This window comes from Cricetulus griseus, chromosome 4, assembly GCF_003668045.3.
Source record: "Cricetulus griseus strain 17A/GY chromosome 4, alternate assembly CriGri-PICRH-1.0, whole genome shotgun sequence".
Lineage (NCBI taxonomy): Eukaryota > Metazoa > Chordata > Mammalia > Rodentia > Cricetidae > Cricetulus > Cricetulus griseus.
The window spans coordinates 114,370,078-114,384,128 of NC_048597.1; the positions used below are offsets into that span (position 1 = coordinate 114,370,078).

The 14,051-nt window shown below is 46.9% G+C and overlaps 1 protein-coding gene across 1 annotated transcript in view; it reads right to left on the minus strand.

The window, feature by feature from the left end:
• Positions 1–3,427: 3,427 nt before the first annotated feature.
• The window catches only part of Fkbp6 (FKBP prolyl isomerase 6), a 28,694-nt gene continuing 18,070 nt past the window's right edge, over positions 3,428–14,051 (minus strand). The window contains exon 9 of the mRNA XM_027416282.2: positions 3,428–3,723. The gene's annotated coding sequence lies outside the window, so the exon portion shown is untranslated. The remainder of the gene's footprint in view (positions 3,724–14,051) is intronic.

Here is a 14,051-nt window from a genome sequence, read left to right on the forward strand (position 1 = left end):
TCACACTCCCCCAACTCAGGAACAGACCCAGGCTGGTCCCGATCGAATCCCCACAAACACCAGTCTGCAGCATATGGCCCCGCAACGTGGGGCTAATACATATGGGCCTCGACAGCAGAAAGGAAATCATGAGGGCACCCTCTTCCAGAGGGAGGCCTCACCTCCTCTAGCCTTACTATATGAATGAAATGCATCAGTGTGTTAACATTGGATGAACTCTCAAGAGTGCCCCAAGCTGTGGACCAAGACCTCAACACTGGCACATTCAAACAGTAACAATGGTACAGGATGAACATCCTGTTAGCCCACTGTCACCGTTTAGGAGAATCCTAGAAATGGTGATGCTGGGTTGCAGACTGTGCATTCTTACTGTTTTTTTAAAATCTACTTTTAATTGTGTGTCTGTGTGTACATGTGAGTGCTAGGTGCCTGCAGAAGCCTGCAGATGGTGTTGGGTCCCTGGGAGCTGCCTGGCATGCTCTTAACTGAGCCATTGCTCCAAACCCTACTCCCTTTGAAATAGGGTTTCACTATATTACCCTGTCTGGGCAGGAATTAGCTATGAGACTCAGAGACCTGCCTGCCTCTTGCTTCCAAAGCACTAAGATTAAAGATGTTGAAAGGTTCAGGCCTGGCCTTGTTACCTGGCAAAAATCCACTCAGGCAGTACCCTGGTCAGGCCAGAGTTCCATGGGAACTAAGTCTGAATGCTGGTGTAAAGGACCCCTTTAAAAGACAGACCCCTGTCCATTTACGCTCTCTTTTCTCTCTTCTCTTACCCACTCTCTTACCTCTTCCCTACTCGCTCTCTCTCTTCCTCTTCTGTGTCTCTCTCCCCCACCTGGAATAAACTATGGTTAATATATCTCTCGTTTTCATGTCTCATCTTGCGCCTTTATATTTTTAAACTGAAACAAGAGAACAACAGAAGTATATCACCATATCTGCAACCCCCCCCCAATTTTGACATTATTTATTTTGTGTGTACATGCAGACACCTAGCTGATTGTAAACCCAGGCAAATTGCCAATCAAGACTTGCTAGTATGCAAGGAATTACAGAAAAAACAAAAACAAAAACAAACCTTCGACATGACTGCTCCATTGTATGATCAAGGTGGCAGTTTTTATTGTAAATATGAGACAATAACCTGAGTCATCTGGCAGAGTCCAGGGCAGAGAAAGAAGTAGGCAGACTGAGTATCGCCAGGGCTAGGGAAGTGGGAAAGAAAATAGTGGAGACAGTGAGGTAGCAAGAGATAGGGAATAAAGCATGGGGGGTGGAGGGGCTAGGCAGAAACAAACAAGCTGGAGTATAAGGATGAGTAGCTGGGAGGGCAGCCGAGAGATGGAGGAGAGAGGACTGAGATGCTAGTGTAGACTCTGAAATGTGTGACAGGTGCTTGTGATACTGAGTCACCTCGAGGTTGGGTGGGCTTTGATACATAGCCACTGAAAGACTTAAAAATTAGCTCAGAAACTGACCAAGACTACTACTATGACTTAGTGCCTGGAATTTACCAGTCACCAGCAATTACTCCCTTACAAGGCCATAAGATAACTGGGTACCAAGAATTCCCAGATGGCCACCCTCATTAACAGTTAAGGGTCCCTATGAAACAAAGAGATAGCTACCATTAGTTAGCACATCCTGAGGTCTGCAGGTTTTACAACTGGTGGGATCAGGAGGCCATCTGATTTCCAGGCCTCCCCTCAAGACAAAGAGCTTCCTAGTAACCCTTGACTCTGGTCACATACTCAACGGACAGAGAGTCGAGACCCCTCCCTAAGCTTATGATTTTGCCTTTAAAAACGCCTGTGCCTGGGGGACGGGGCTGCTCTCTAGCCTGCATGCTGAGAGAGCCCGTTTGTACAAACGTCTACCTTTCATTAAAGCCTCTTGCTGTATGCATCAAGTTTCTGCCTCCTCCCTGTTGGTTGGGGTGGCCGCAGTCCTGGGAAAAGATTCTGGAGGCCTGAGCTTCCGGGGGTCTTACAGCCACAAGTAGCCCTTTGTCCCCTCTGCCAGGGGAAGGGAAGTGACCCCAGCTTGGTCTCACAAGCTCCTGAGGGATGCTGGCCTTGCCAGAAACCCTACAGTTTAGAGCTTGAGCTCCTTTCTCAATGTTTTCTCAAGACAGGGTTCTCTGTATAGCCCTGGCTGTCCCAGAACTTGCTCTGCAGACCAGGCTCTCCTGGAACTTGGAGATCTGACTGCCTCTGCCTCCCAAGTGCTGGGATTAAAGGTATGAGCCACCATCACCTGGCTCATTTCTAAGTATTTGGACAACCTGAGAGCTATTAAAGACCAGCAATCTCATCTATAGAGACAGCCATATTTGGTGGTGCAGCCTGGAATAGTCAAGATAGTTGAGGAAAAAGGATCTAAGTTCAAGACAACCTGGATTACATGGTGAGCTATAAAGTGAGGCCCTGTCTCAACCCCCCATCCCTCCTGAGAAAGACAACTCGGTAGAGGATCATGGGTTATCACCACAGGATGTGGGCCCCTGACTCTAGAGGGATAGAGGGACATCTATAGCCTGATGAAGCCAGGACATGGTCCACATCTGAGAATAGGTTTGGGAGTATTGGCCAGGCTCTCAGTGCCTCTTGTAGCTCTTTCCTGAGGCTAATAGCAGCACCAGGAATATCTAGCACTGAACTGCTGGGAAGTTCTCCTGCCCCAATTCTCAGCATGTGCCATCTTCTCCAGGCAGAGGCCATCCTGGCCCACTGTGCTCTGCAGCCGGGGCCTTTGTGTGTGTTGGGGGGGGGGGCACACTAGCAGGTATGTGGCCTCCATGGGTCTTCACCTTGGAATATCTTCAGGATATGGACGCCCTTGAGTGGCTTTCAGTGGTAGGAGGTTAGAGGGCTAAATCTTCCTGAATGTCTAGGGAAACCCAGCTAGGTGGGGCAGCCCACAGAAACCTGGCTGAGAGGAGGCATGAAAGTGCACTTCCAAGCTGCAAAGAAGAGGTCAGTCAACTTGAGAGAGTGCACTGTAGAGGACCCTGTAGTCTACATGCTGCTGAGAGTGAACAGCTGGGAGGCAGCTGAGAGGGAGGGGCACTGCGGCTTCAGCCCCAGGAGGCAGTACAGGCAGTACAGGACAGTGGAGGAAGACTTAAGGGTCCATCAGAAATAGTATTTGGCTTCCAGTTTCCAAGGAACTTGTCTGGCCACAGTTCCCCCCAGAGAGGTGTCAAGTGCTCCTCACCCAGGTGCATGGAGAATCAGAGGCTCTACTAAACAGACCCAATTCCTGCTAGCTGTTCCCTGAAAATGTCTTCCCTCTGCCTGATCACAGACTTCAGGAGCTGCATCCAATTCACACAATGAATTTGTACCATATACTGCTAGGACAAGAATGTGTTTTATTTACAACAAAAAACAATTGTAACATAATTCTCTTCAAAATAACACAACAATATACAAAGCCATTTCTCTCTGTACTGACCCTCTGACATCAGCAGTTGGAAAGGGGTTAGGGCTGGGAACTAAGCCAAGGAGACACACGTAACCTACTTTCCAGAACAGCTTGCTGCTGTCAGGACTACCTTTTGTTACCGAGTTTGAACCTGGAGAAGCAGGCTGGCAGCAGTGCTGCTGTCTTCCAGGGTGGCTGGAGCAGTCTGAATTAGGGAGCTCCGTCCATCTCCAACTGCAGTATGATGGAGGAGTTCACTGACACTCTTCTTGCTTGCAGTGGCTGACAAACCTAGGAACAGAACAGAGTCTGAGGCCCATGCCAGGATCTGCAGTTCTGGTAAAAAGCAGCTACCATGGGAGGCCAGAGTGTAGTACACAAGTACAGAGGAAGCCAGGCTCCAGGTTGAGTCTGTGGTCCAGGGAACAGGCCAATTTCCCTAGTGGGTGACAGAGGAAACCAGTGCTGTCAAACATGGCCTTTTTAAAAATTTATTATGTACACAGTTTTCTGTCTGCATGTATCCCTGCATGGCACCAGATCTCATTACAGACAGTTGTGAACCACCATGTGGGTGCTGGGAATTGAACTCAGGACCTCTGAATGAGCAGCTAGTGCTCTTAACCTCTGAGCCATCTCTCTAGCCCAAGCATGGCCTTCTTGATGGCTTCAGGAAACCAGAACCAACGAACATGGTTGCTCAAGAAAACATGCTGGGAGGGGGTGGTGTATGCCTTTAATCCCAGCACTCAAGAGGCAGAAAGCAGGCAGATCTCTGTGAGTTTGAGGCTGGCCTAGTCTACAAAGTAAGTTCCAGGCCAGCCAGGACTATTTACACAAAGAAACCCTGTTTCAAAAAACCAAAAAACAATAATGTACAGCTCCAACCTCAGAATGTCAGGTCAATAAAAGGACCCGACTTCATTTTTCAGATGAGGCTCCCAGAGATTTTTTTTGTTTTGTTTTGTTTTTTTGTTTTTCGAGACAGGGTTTTTCTGTGGTTTTGGAGGCTGTCCTGGAGCTAGCTCTTGTAGACCAGGCTGATCTCAAACTCACAGAGATCCACCTAGCCTCTGCCTCCCGAGTGCTGGGATTAAAGGCGTGCGCCACCAAAGCCCGGCTGAGGTTTGGTTTTTTAAAAAATTATTTTTACAGCCTGGTCTACAAGAGCTAGTTCCAGGACAGCCTCCAAAACCACAGAGAAGCCCAGTCTCGAAAAACCAAAAAAAAAATTATTTTATGTATATAGATGTTTTGCGTGCATGCAGTGCCTGCAGAGTCCAGATCCCCTGGAACTGGAGTTATAGCTGTGAGCTGCCATGTGGATGCTGGGAATTGAACCCAGGTCCTCCGGAATAGCAGCCAGTGCTCTTAACTGCTAAGCTATCTTTGCAGCCCCCATTATTTTTCAAGGAGTACTTAAGTCTTTAAATCACCTCAAGATGAGATGATGCCCCTTAAAGTCACTCACGGGATCGATTTCTCAGTGGATACTTCAACCCCCTGGCATGGTCTGGGCCCCTTATGATGTCAACATCCACACTAGAGGTACAGGACAGCCTTCCTATGCAGAGGGTTGAATGACGCTGGGGGCAGAGACTTGTCTGCACAGGTGCCTGGGCTCCCTCCTTTACATGCTGGGGGACAGACACTTGTCTGAAGAGACACACACGTTGAGAGCTGCTGCACACTGCCAGCCTCAGGTGAGTCTGAAAGCAAGTGTCCCACCAATCAGTTGCTCTTGGAAAACAGCTTGTGCTCAAGAAGGCTGCTGCCAGTTTCCAAGGGACCGCACATTTAGTTCTGCCACACCAGAGTCAAGTGGGGAGGAGGGAGAAATGTGTCTTTGTGCTAGAAGGCTCTTGGTAATCCTTTTGATAAAAGCCCTTAGTAAAACCATTTATTTAAATCGATGTTGAAGAAGAATGTCCAAACTCAAAGCCAGCACCATGGCCAATGGTGGAAGTGATCTCAGACCAGTATGCAGATACCCAGTGCACCCTGCAAAGCTGCTAGCATAACCCAGCTGACTGACAACTCTCAGGTAGCTAAAGCAGACAGGATGGATCAGTAGTGGATAGTGCTTGTCCAAGCACCCATAAACATAACGACCTGTGTTTGATCCTTAGACAAAAAAACAAAATGAACTACTGCCATGCAGTGGTACATATACACCTGTAATCCCAGAGCTGGGGAGGTGGAGATGGGTGGGTCTCCCAGGCTCACTGCTCAGCCAGCCTACCTAGTCAAATTACAACTCCAGTTCAATGACACACTTTGTCTCAAAAAACAAAAACAAAAAAACCATAAAGGTAGATGTGGGGTATGGTGACACACACTTTTAGATCTAGTACTTGGGAGACGGATGGGTGAATCTTTGCGAGTTCTAGGCTAGTCCGGGCTAAATAATCAGACCCTACTTCTAAAACAACTGTGATGGTTTGAATGAGAACATCCACCACACTGGGCTCAGAGAGTGGCACTATCTGGGAGGTTTAGGAGAGGTGGCATTACTGGAGAAAGTGTGTTACTGAATGAGCCCTGAGGTTTCAAAGCTGTGTGCCATCTCCAGTTCATTCCCTCTGCTTCCTGCTTGTGTTCCACAGGTGAGCTCTTGGCTGTTGCTATCTCTATGGCTACCACATTCCCTGTGGTGGCGCTCACAGACTCTTATCCCTCAGGAACTGTAAGCCCAAATAAACCCTTCCTTCTGTAGATAGCCTTGGGCATTTTTTAAAATGACATTAACAGAATCCAAACTAATAAAACAAGAAGTGGCAAAGTTTCAGAGAGGAACACTGCAGAAGAAAGCTATGGAACAGAATCTCCAACAGTGCCAAAGGGGATGGGATGGCTAAGTGGGAAAGCAGCAGAGATGGCTATGCAATCATGATGGCAAGAGTGTGGGTTCCAGTACAAAACTAAAAAACAAATCCAACCAAACAAAAAAAAAACCCCAAAACAAAAAACAACAATAAAAACCAAACCAAACAACCAACCAAAAAAACAAGTAAAGATCTATGTGAAATTCTATTACTTCCCACATATGTTTTTCTCTCCAGTCAGTAGATATCCTATATCTAACACACTAACCATTTTTCACATGGGGAAGTCATGTCTCTCTCAGCAGCTGCTGTTTCTCACTCCTTTTATCAAGAAACCAAAGCTCTATGAAACAATTCTAATTAGCGCAGACATAAGCTCAATCACTGTCAATCCCTGACTGACAGTCGCTGGGCCAACTATACCAAAGAGTCCACCCCTATGGACTTCATCCTGATGACCTTTGACAAATGGATATAACCCACATCCATCCCTTTGGTTGTTTTAAATCTGTTCATGTTTGCACTGAGACCTCTTCAGACTTTATCTTTTCTATGGCTCAGACACATGAGTCTGCTTGAGCTGTTTGCAGACACTGCTTTCTCTTAATGGGGAGTCCCAAAACAGATGGAAATTGACAGTAGCCCTGCTTACGTATCTAAAACTTTTATCTCCTTTTGCCAACTTTGGGAAATTCATGTCTCTTGTGGCATTTCTCCACACAAACCATAATTAATGCCCTCATTTATTACTCAAAAATCAAGTATATAAAAAAGGAAGAACAAGGGACTGACTGCTCAGGAGTAACTTGCTAAACAAACTTTAAATTTTTATAAATTGGGGGGCTGGAGAGATGGCTCAGAGGCTAAGAGCACTGGCTGCTTTTCCAGAGGTCCTGAGTTCAATTCCAAGCAACCACATGGTGGCTCACAACCATCTGTAATGAGATCTGGTGCCCTCTTCTGGTCTGCAGGCATACATGCAGACAGAACACTGTGCAATTAGAAAGAAAAAGAAAGGAAGGAAGGAAGGAAGGAAGGAAATTTATAAATTGTTCCTCCCAATTTCCCTAACACCTTTAGAAAACAAAACAAAACAAAAAAACAAGGTTAACCCAAACTCCCTCAAGTGCCCAGCCATGCCGTGGGCCCTGTTCCACTTACTCATTAGCCCTGTGTTTTCTCCTACAGGCTCGATCTTAATCCCAGCACGACTGGTAAAGCAATAGGAGCTGGCACCAGAAGACAGGGCATCCCCCCTCAGCCCATGCATTGCCACCACCACCTGGATGAGTGGCTGCAAGAGACAACCAATACTACCAACAACTTCAACCTCTAACCATCATCCAACTGGAAGAGACAGAGAGACATTACACACCCAAGCAACATAGTTCAATATATCCTTAGGAACACTGAATCTTGAAAACAAACAAAACCTTGAAAACCATTTCTACACAGTACCCATGTAACAAGCTGGGTGACCTATGCTCTGAGTAGGGTGAAGCCAGGCGTTTCCCTAGGGCTTGCTAGCATCCAGATTCACTGACAAAATGAGAGCCCTGGGTTCAGGGGAAGACCATGCCTTGAAGCAATGGACAGAGAAAGATGGAGGGGGCCCCAGCCCTGCCACCTCCTGCTTTCTCATGTGCACACATCACACAGACATGCACATATATAAATAAAATAATTACATCTTCCTTGTTTTCATCTTTCCACAGTAAGTAAATCTTTAAAACCACACAAAATATTATAATACTCATAGCAAGAAAATATGAGGTGGTTTGTCATGTGCTGACTTAGAAATATCAAAAATGTATTTTGGGGGTGTTTCAAGACAGGGCTTCTCCATGTAGCTTTGTAGACCAGGTTGGCATCAAACTCAGAGATCCACCTGCCTCTGCCTCTCGAGTGCTGAGATTAAAGGCACCTGGCACATTTAAAAAATTTTAACAAAAGTGTCAATAAAAGACACAGGGAATATCAGTGTTGGTTGTCTCTGAAGGGCAGTTTCAGGGCCCGGGGAGACTTAACTGTCCCTTTTTAGAACAAGGCTTTAAAATATTAAGCATAGATTTTTTTCCAGAAACCCAAAAAGTGAGTGCACCAGGCTGCCAGCTATGAGAGAGCTCTTGAGTGCCCAGTGGCAGTCCTTAACCTGTGGGTAGAAAGCATGGGGAGAGGGTTAGTGGTCACTGAGAGGAGGGAAACTGCTCCGCGTCAGATACCTTAGATCCAATTTGCTCTGAGCACAGAGGTGGCAAGGTCCCTGTGAACACCAGGCCTTTTGTGTGGCTCACTGAGTTGAATTTACAAATTGGAACCAATAAAAATTAACATCTTAGCCTGACAGAGGAGGAGTCAGAAGAGAACTGCTCCTGTTTCAGTGTGCACAGCACAGGGGTGAATGACAGAAAAACCCAAGGACAGCGAAGACAATGGGAATGACACAGCCTGGGCCAAGGGCAGACTCCAGCTGAACATATGAATACTAAAAAGGCTGTTTCCCATGGCCCCAGGAAAAGGCACACAGGCCAGCATGAAATACAAACTCACAGGTGATACCATCAGTGTCTACAGTTGTCACCCAACACAATGAGCAGTAATCAAAGAAGGGTGTGAATATGTAACAGAGACAGGGTGTAGAAGCCATGTAATCCAGTGGCAGGTTACAGACCCAGGATGTTTACAGCACATGGAATCTGAGGACAAAAAGCTGGGGACCAGGGCTGGGAGGTGGCATTCAGTTCCCACGCTAGCTGTGCCCCCAGCACATCCCTGTGCTTCTGACAGCCACTCAGTCCACAGCCAGACAGATGGAACTCCATTAGTGAGAAGCTTCTACAACCATTAGGGGTCACATTATTTTGAGAACGTGAATGAAAGTGGATGATGGTGTATGCTGTAATCTCAACATGTGTGAAGCTAAGGAGGATCTTGGGTTTATGGCCAAACTGGACTATATGTCTAGACACTGTCTAAAAAACCAAACTCCACAGATGAAAGCTATGGCTCCTGCTCCAAAGCCCTAGTGGAGATGCAGGGCGTGGGGGTGGCTAAGTGGGAAACCATCTGACATTAAGCTTTGGCCATCTTAGTGTGACTCCCAAGCACTCACATGAACACTTAGGCATGGTGACACACATTTGTAACCTCAGTACTGGAGTCCAGAGACAGGCAGACAGGCAGACAGGCAGACAGGCAGACAGACCCCTGGGGCTCAAAGCCAGCCCATTTAACCAATCACTGAGCTCCAGCTTCAGTGAGAAACATGGTCTCAAAAAATATGGTGGAGAGTCACTGAGAATACTCTGGCACACATCCACCCATGTGTATGTACATATACGTACACACACACACGGCACAGATTCAGACCTTCCCTGAAATTGCTTAACCAGCTCTTTCCTAGAACATCTTCCACCTGAGTGGAACTAACACCTTAGGCATCCCTTATCACCTCACTGAAGGAGATGGAATCCATCATTGACGCCGTGCTCTGGCCACTCTGGGCAGCTGTGTCCCTAGCCAGATGGTCCTGAAGCTGACTTATCTTGCCGGATCTCTATTTGCCTCTCCAGCATGGTCTGGGGTTTTCTGGTGTCACCTCTAAAGCCTCACTTGCTGTTGTCCTGAAACCTCCTAGCTGATCCCTCTGGATTGGCCCTCTGCCTTGTGCTATGCCTCAGCATGGGGTGGCAAGACCTCAGCCTCCTTCAGTTTGGAGGATAGTTGAAGCCATTCTCACCACAGTTCAACTCCCTAGTCCCTTCTCATAGCACTGTCCTACCACACTTCCTTCAACAGCTGGAGCTTAAAGGCCCAACTGCCACACATTTCAAAACTAGGGTCACATCATCTAATTGTGCTGCTAGTTACCATCTTGATATTCTCATGGTTATATCTTGAGAAAGATCCCCAACGCTGGGAATCCAGATAGCTGCAGCCACATGGCGTACATTATAGATTATATGACAGCCCTCATCCACCTCAGAGAGATCTGCTGAATAAATACAGCATTTTTTTTTTTTGACACAGGGTTTCTCTGTGGCTTTGTAGGCTGTCCTGGAACTAGCTCTTGTAGACCAGGCTGGTCTCGAACTCACAGAGATCCGTCTGCCTCTGCCTCCTGAGTGCTGGGATTAAAGGCATGCGCCACCACTGCCCGGCTTAAATATAGCATTTAAAAAACTTAATGAGCACTCAGGAGGCAGAGGCAGGCAGATCTCTGAATTCAAGGCCAGCCTGGTCTACAGAGCCAGTTAGAGGACAGCCAGAGCTACAGAGAAACCCTGTCTTTGAAAAAACCAAAAGAAACCAAAAACCAAAACCGAAGCCCAAACAAAGCCAAAAACAACAAAACCCAAACTGCTTAAGGAGCGAACCTTCCCCTGACTGACAGAAATAACAGCTTCTGATAGCAGCAGTTGAGGCTTTCTCTGAAGATGGGTAGCAATGGGCTTGCTTCAAGTGTAGTAATGCTGACCCCAGGGCAAACAACTGCCCCATGTCTCATCCACTGGCAGGGCCCTGCCCAAACTGTGGACACCGTTGGGTTGACCGCCCCACTCTACCTCCACAAGGTAGGTTGGTTCCCCAAAGTTCCTCCTCCACAGAAAATCTTACATCTTCTGGGTCTGACAGCCCAAGGCTGAAGCCACCCAGTGTGGCAGCCAGAAAACTTAACACTGCTCAGTGTGACAGATGAAGACTAATGACCTCTGCTCCCAACAAAGCCACTGAGATCACCACTGGGGATCCTAGGATGGTTGTCCAGGTGTTGGGTAAGTATCATTTTAATTGATACAGAGCCAACTCAGATTTACTCTTCTCAGATCTCTGTGATGTCGCTGCTCTGGCTTTATCAGACAACTAAGCACCAACAAGTGGACCTCAGGCAGCAGATGCTGGGTCAGTCCATTTCATATGTAAAAATCATGCCTTGCTTTTCTTAATGCTACTAGGTCTCCTGCTGAGAAAGGCAAACTCACACATAGACTTCATGCTGAGAAACATAAACTCACAAAACAGGTTTCACTGAAATACAAACTCAAACTACCATACTAACAAAATTCGATTTTTACTATTTTACTATTTAAGGTATATAAAAAAATAAGACATAATGTTAAGACTTTAAAGTTTAACATATTAATCAGTGGCGTTCTGATAAGATGTTAATCTAACCTTGGTAAAGCACTGGCTCTACTACTGCCATAGTCACAGGCTCAACATTTTAAACTTCCTTTGGTAGTTTTCTAAATAAGACTTAAAGTGCTTCTGAAAACATCTGTCCAATCCACAGATATTCAGGCCTTTGGATAGAGGAATAGTATTCATGCTTTTATCCCCAAACCAACTTTTGAGTCCCCAAGCTCTTCTCTTGGTTACCTTCCCATCAAGACATTTCTGTCTTAACTACAGATACCTACCTGTCCATGAGTCTACCATGTTTGTAACTTTTTAGGCTTTATTATTCTTGCTATGGCTCAGAGGTGGGAGTCTATTCCAGATGTCTACAATCAGGGTTTCAGTGCAGACTACAGACAGTGGTCATACCAATATATCTAAAACTTTCATCATTTTTGTAAATTTAAAAACTCCATACAAGCTTCAGTAAGTTGAGACTTGGATCCATCTGTCACGGGTTAAACAGGCACTCCTGATTTTGGGATTCCTTTCCATTCCCCAAGTACCAGGACCACAAGCCAGGCCTGAGGTTTCAAGTGCACACCCAAGGTAAACATTTCCCCTAAGCTCCTTAACATGACCTTGTCCCTTGTATGTCCAGTCTGCCCGACCTGATTGCTCCCTGTCTCTTCAAGTTTCCCAAGAACCAGATGCTTCTGACACAATGTCCACGCCTCCCCATCCTGGGGTTCATGGCGGACCTTCTCAGCTCTGAAGCAGTCACATTACATTATATAGCCCCGTATCAACAAAAGGCTGGCATGTTAGGTCTCAGTCAGGCAAACAGATCCAGAAACAAGCTCAAGATGGACTAGAAGAGGATTTCTGGAGGTTGGATGAAAGCCAGCATTCCTTTGGGTCTGCCGAAAGAAGCCATTACCTCTGGCAGAAGGGACAGATGGCTCTACTGATATATACCTGTGGTTGCGCACCAAAGCCCATGCTGACCTCCAGGCTCCCCCAGTCCTACGCACAAGTACTTGTCATACATTTCAAAGCCCATGCTGGCCTCCTCAGGCTCTCCTCCTCCAGACACCTGTTGGTTCTTTTTATGATGGCAAGGTTCTCCCCTCTCCCTGATAGCTCTTCTCTCGAAGACAGTCCTGGCCAGGTCTAGTCTATTTTTCTTTCTCTCTGCTCTGGACTCCTCAGATGCCTCTGGATAGTTTCTCTTATGTACAATAAAAACCTTCCTCTATCATTGGGGGAAGTTTCTTTGCTGTGCTACTGCAGCCCCTCATATTGCAGAGGAAGAAGTGTCAAAAGAGAAGGCATGTGGACAGGAGCAGAGAGAAGCAGGGAGACTGACAGCTCAGACAGCCATGAGCCCAGAGTCCTGGTGGTGGTGTGGAGGCCGTGGCTGGCAGGAATAGCTGGAACTCACTATGGAACGAGTTTCCCAGAGTTTCCCAGAGATGCAGTGCCATTGCTACGGTACCAGCACACTGAACACCTCTTCCACCCATCTTCTGTTCTTCTGTTCAGGCTGAAACGCTGACCACAACTGTGAGTGCTGTTGCCACAGCAGGGCTGACACCTTCTTCCACTCTGTGAGTGCACAGCTAGCTGCCTGCTGCACCAGAGCGCCTTCTGCCCCCAGCTATTTACTTCCTTTTCCTATCAGGTCTGAAACCCTTAGGCTCACTCCAGTTTACCTCAGCTTGTTTCAGAGTCTGTGACAGCTCTGATGTTAAGGAATGCAACAAAGGTCAAAATTAGGGGTTGGACTTGGGCATGGTGATGCATCCAGGAGGCAGAGGCAGGAGATCTCTGTGTTCAAGGCCAGCCTGGTCTACAGAGTTGCAGGATAGGCAGGACTACACAGAGAACCCTGTCTCAAAGGATAAACAAATGACAAAAATCAGGGCTTGGGATGTGGCTCAGTAGGCAGAATACTGGTCTAGCATGCAGGTTCCAACCCTAGCACCATATAAACTGGGTATAGTGGTGTACTCCTGTAATACAAGCACTCAGGAGGTGGAGGCAGGAGTATCAGACTCAAGGTCATAAAAGTGCCACACACTTGACTGCGCCACTGGAGCTCCCAGAAGCTCAAGGTCATCCTCAGCTATGCAGTAAGTTTAAAGCCAACCTAGGACTACTACATAAGACCCTTCAAAACAACATCACCACCCAACGCCCACATACAAAGAAGGGATGTCATATAGCTCAGCGGGATGTAAAGCACTGGCTGAGCGTGTGGGAAGCCCTGAGTTCTATCCTCAGCACTGCCATGCTTTTAAAAAGGACTCATGTGCATGAGTGTTCTGTCTCCATGTATGCCTGCACACTGTACAGAAGAGGGTGTTAGATCTCCTTGAACTGGCATTACAGATAGTTGTGGAAGATACCATGCGGGTGCTGGGAATTGAATGAACCCAGGACCTCTACAAGGACAAGTGTTTTTAACCACTGAGCCATCTCTACAGCCTCTACTGCCAAATATTTTTAAATGATTTTGGTTTTGAGAAAGGATTTCACTGTTTAGCTCTGACTGTGCTGGAACTCACTCTGTAGACCAGGCTGGTCTCAAACATACAGAGATCTGCCTGCCTTTGCCTCCTGAATGCTGGGATTAAAGGCATGTGCCACCAACGCCCTTAAAATGATTTGTAT